Here is a 5,418-nt window from a genome sequence, read left to right as displayed (position 1 = left end):
GACGGGTGTAGCATGGTGGTCATCTGTAAAAGAGAGGAACTTAGGTGAAAAGTTGTCGTGCAAAAAGGTAGGTTTTTTGAAAAAACCATGTATAATTCAAGATGAGTAAAAATTGCCACTTGTCTGCGTGCGTTGAGCCCCTTGTATTTGTGATAGGGGTGTGGCCATCAAACCTGTATGAATTACATATAGCTGCGCCGGACTCGTCTAACCGTGTCCGTGGTCTTGACGACCTATCGAATACTTTAGTTGGTGAGGCCGATTTAGTGTGCGGCTGCCCAGGTAGCCGCATTCTCTTCGACACAGGGATCGCTCCATATTTCCATTTACTGTAATGATGCCACGTGGACCGGGCATCTTAAGCGTGAGGGAAGCGTAGTGTGGTATTGTGTTAAAGAGAGTGAAAGCTTCGCGTCCAAGTAGTGCTTGATAGCCACTTTGGAACGGAGCAATGTGGAAGGTTAAATTTTCGCTATGGAAGTTATTGGGGAAGCCGAATATAACTTCTAGTAGCAGGGAGCCCGTGCAGTGAGCCCCTGGGCCTTTGCTTCTACTTTTTTAGACTCCTCGCGGTGGCAATGAGCCTTTGACGGGCATTCTGTTGCTCTGGGTGTCTGTCCGGTGTGATGTCATCCAGAATGTTATCTTTGACAGAATTGGGTTGTTCGGTTTGATTCTCCGTGTTGTCGTGGTCCAGCGATGGTTCACCCTGCTCTAACGCTGGGTCTGTATGATCATTGTTTCTGCCAAGGCGGGATTTGGAGCGGCGCTTACGCCGCCGCTTTGACTGCTTCTCGAGGGGACAACCCTTCATTGCGTCCTTCTGTTCCTCGTGGTCGTTTTCTTTTGGTGTGTCCACCATGTATACATCATGTGATGAAGTGGGCGTCCCGTGCCCTATGGGAAGTGGTTCCTGTTCGTCTCCTGCATTGTTGTCCATACCGTCGATGTCTTCGGAGTCGAAGTCGAGCATGTCGGTTAGGTCATCGACAGTGGCTACTAAGTGGGTGGTGGGTGGGCGGTGAATTTTGACGCCATCCGCATCCCAATCCTGCCGGACATAGTTCGGCCAGGATTTTCCTGACAAGGAGAGAGACCTTAATGAGTTCAGTATGTCGCCAAGGGGCGAGTGCTGAAAAATATCCGCGGAGGTAAACTCCATGATCGGCGCCCAATTGGATTCGCTAGGAACGGGCGCAGGCGGTTCAGAGTCCGTGGCCGGAGAGAGATCCGGTAGTTTGTCAACACAGCTCTCATGCAGAGTAAGGTCGATGTTCAGCTCGATCGCCGATGGGGGTAAGGCCTCCGTGGTGGGGTCCATCCACCCGTCCATGGACGGCGCAACTGGCTCCGAATTGAGGGTTAGAGCGGCTGCCGGTGCGATCTCCTGAACACTATCAGATGGTAGAGCTAAATCGTACTCATCATGACCGCCTGACGCACAAGGCAGAGGCTCGAATCCGTCGGAGATCAAGTCTCCGCGGATATCGGCCGTGTAGCTTAAGCTCCCAAACATGACCTAATGGCCAGGGGCGTAGCTTTCAATCTGCTCCAGATGGCCAAGCGAATTGGCCCGCAGTGCAAAGCCGCCGAATACGAAAATCTGTCCGGGGAGAAAAGTCTCACCCTGGACTGCATTGCTAACGATGATAGAAGGAGCCATCAAGCCTAACGGCAATGACACAGAGGAACTCTCAATGAAAGCACCAATGTCGGTGTCAAAACCGATGGATCTCGGGTAGGGGGTCCCGAACTGTGCGTCTAGGCGGATGGTAACAGGAGGCAGGGGACACGAAGTTTTACCCAGGTTCGGGCCCTCTCGATGGAGGTAAAACCCTACGTCATGCTTGGTTAATATTGATGATATGGGTAGTACAAGAGTAGATCTACCATGAGATCAGAGAGGCTAAACCCTAGAAGCTAGCCTATGGTATGATTGTATGTTGTCCTACGGACTAAAACCCTCTGGTATATATAGACACCGGAGAGGGCTAGGGTTACACAAGGTCGGTTACAAAGGAGGAGATATGCATATCCGTATTGCCTAGCTTGCCTTCCACGCCAAGTAGAGTCCCATCCGAACACGAGATGAAGTCTTCAATCTTGTATCTTCATAGTCTAACAGTCCGACCAAAGAATATAGTCCAGCTGTCCGGAGACCCCCTAATCGAGGACTCCCTCAGAGGGCACCTGGCCTGCGTGGACTGCCGTGTCGAGCGCCCCGGGAACTAGCGGCAGTGCCAAAAGTGCGAGCGCGGCGGTGGCTTCAACGTGCGGAACACGGCGGTGGACTCCGTCCTTTCATTGGTGAGGGTGGAGTGCCCGCATGAAGGCTGTGGGCTCTACGTCACTTACCACAAGCTCGCCGATCACCAGAGCATGTGTCCGCTCGCGCCCTACAAATGCCTCGTGCCCGTCTGCGGCTACGAAGGCCCGCCGCCGGCGCTCTACCACCACATCAGCATCGCGCATCCCATGCCCGTGCACAGGATCCAGTACGGCACGATGCTCCAGCTGCAAGTGCCATTGTCGGAGCCACGGCTCTTGCTGTTCGCGGAGGAGGACCACCGCGCGTTTTTCTTGGTCAGCGGCGTGCTCGACATCGGCACGCCTATCACCGTGTCGGTCGTCTGCATCAGAGCGGGGGCGTCCCCACTACCGCACTACATGGCCAAGCTGTGGGCGAATGGCCCGCCGGGGGATCCCAAAGGCACGACCGACACCGTCAAGGTGGAAATGGCGGTGACAAGCAGCAAGGATCCCAGCGATGTTGACGTGCAAGAGCTGACCTTCTTGACAGTTCCGCCCAAGCTGCTGGCCGGGGCTAAGCTTGTGTCCCTCCACATTCAGATTGACAAGCTCACGTCCTAAATGTTTCTACAATGCCTTCTGTTTATCTTAGTAATATGCTAATATAGGGATTACCTTGGTCTACTTTAGCTTAAGAAATGGTGGGTTTTGGTGGCGATGCAATAATCGGTTTAGGATGTGGATTGTGTCGTCGGTTGTGAAATGGCGGGTTCTAGCGCGGATGTTTGGCCTTTGTTGGCCTCTTGGGATGTTGCGATTTCAATCTGGTAGCTTTTAGTCCTTCGTGTTAGGCTGGAGTTGTGCTGAACTTCTTATGAATTGTGGTGGTTTTCAGTAATGAAAATCGGAAGGGGCAAGCCCTTCTTTGATCAAAAAAATTAATCGTCCTTATATATTCATCAGTCTTGCTATAAGTCGTAGTAGATGCTATATAGGTCCGTCGGATCTTACATCAAGATCCATGCTTTCAGATTTTCTTTTTTCTCTCTTAAATCTCAGTCAAGTGAGACATAGCCACGCCATTAAATAGAGGCTCGGGCACCATTAATGGAGACCTTGGGAGAGAGGTGGACGGCAGATGGAGGTCAAAGGGCTCTCCTCCCGATAAGCACGCGCAGAGGTCTGATCGCACGTCTCTCGTACTCAAATAGCTACCCTGCACGGCGCCTCCTAGCTAATAAAAAATGGGGACGCATGGCGGCACGTAAATGGTACTAGTAAGTAGAACGCCTACGGTTTCAATAATACTTGTGTTTCCGATTGTAACGTGACAGCACTTGTTCCAAAATGACTTTGTTGATTGTTAATGTGTGCGCCTTCGCAAATCAGGCTGCAAATTTACCACAGCATGTTGGTGCCATGTCATGGCACCAATCCAAGTTTCATTATTTCCATGCGTGTTTTGGATTTACAGGAATTAAAAAACTAAGTTTCTCAATGTTTCCAACCCAGCCACGACGCCCAGAATTTTGTATTTCATTCCCATTTCTTGCATGGAACCTAGAAATTTACCCGAGGACACACATGTGATTTTTCAACCAACTTTGGTGCACTGGAACATGTGCTTGTATTTCAAATTTGACTTATGCACATTAAATGACCAGAAACTCAATTAATGTATAGAAAACAACAAACAAACCCGGAATAATTCCAAAATTTAACAGGGCACTAATGTAGTTCTATGTTGCCTTCGTTAAGAAACTCAAGCGGGGGGCAGCGTATATCATTTCACACTCAAAGGTGGCACTTCCCTCTTAGAACCACGAGCTTCCAAATCGGCCCAATTTTTTACCCCAACATGTTAGTGCCATGACATGACACCATGCCAAGTTTCATGATTTCCAGGCGAGTTTTGGATTTACATGAATTTAAAATCAAAGTTTCTCGATGTTCTCGGCCGAGTCATGACGCCCAGATGTTTGAATTTCATTCTCATTTCTTCCATGGGACCTAGAAATTCAACCAAGGACACACATGTGATTTTTCAACCCACTTTGGTGCACCGGAGCATGTGCATGCAATTCATATTTAGATTATGCACATTAAAAGTCCAGAAACTCAATTAATGTATAAAAAGGCCAAATGAACCCGAAATTATTCCAAAATTTAACAGGGCACTCATATAGTTCTATGTTGCCTTTGTAAATAAAATCAGGGGGAGGCAGCGTATAGCGTTTCACACACAAAGGTGACACGTTCCCTCTCGGAACCACGAGGCTTGTTGAGAGAATCTCCGGTTTCGCAAGAGGCTTATACCAAAACTTGTCCCAATTCAACCAAAAATTATACGTATGAAAACAGGGTTTAGATTATCCCAAACATCTCGCTACCTAGACCAATAATGTACTATGATTTGAATTCAACATAAAATGGATACAAATATTTGAATTGGAGAGTGTATGGTAATTGTAGTTCATAGTGAAATATGATTACTGCTATATGCATGTTTTTTGTTATCAAGATAATATTTAAATTATTGTATAACTTGACAAAAATCGTATTCAAATAAGGAAAATTGATTCAAATTTAGTCCATATGGTAGACGACAATATATATGTTCACATGGTGGAGTAAAATGTTCATATATGGTGGAAGATCAAAATGTACGACTACATCAATTATAAACCGCAAGGTCACCTAACGATATATTCGAATTTAACATAACGTGGATTCAAAATTTGAAATTCGAGATCATGGCATCTGTAATCATATAAAAAGGGGCATTACTCTTTCTTTGGTGGGAATTGATTTGTTTTTTGTTGTTGTTGAGGGAAATGCGAATCGATTTGGTACTGTGTAGGGTAATCTTGTTCTCCCGATTTTTTTTTACATTTTTCTTGTAGTTTTTTCAATGGCATCTATAGCAATACAGTAAAAGGGGACATGACTCTCTTGTGTCTTGTATGAATTGTTTTTTTACACGTTAAGTTTGTTCTGTCGAACAAGGAATCCGCACCTTGTTATCCTGAAATTTCCAAGCTCGAGTATCTTTTGTCTCACCTGCTTTCAAACTCCCGCTTCTTCAACCCGCGCCGTGCCTTGTTATCCCAAAATTTGGACGCGCGCGAGAACTCCCTCCTCATCCGAAATCGCTCCCGCAGCCCAGAC

This window comes from Triticum urartu, chromosome 7 (assembly GCF_003073215.2).
Source record: "Triticum urartu cultivar G1812 chromosome 7, Tu2.1, whole genome shotgun sequence".
NCBI lineage: Eukaryota > Viridiplantae > Streptophyta > Magnoliopsida > Poales > Poaceae > Triticum > Triticum urartu.
The sequence above is the reverse complement of the archived record's forward strand: the minus strand, read 5'-3'. Positions refer to the sequence as shown.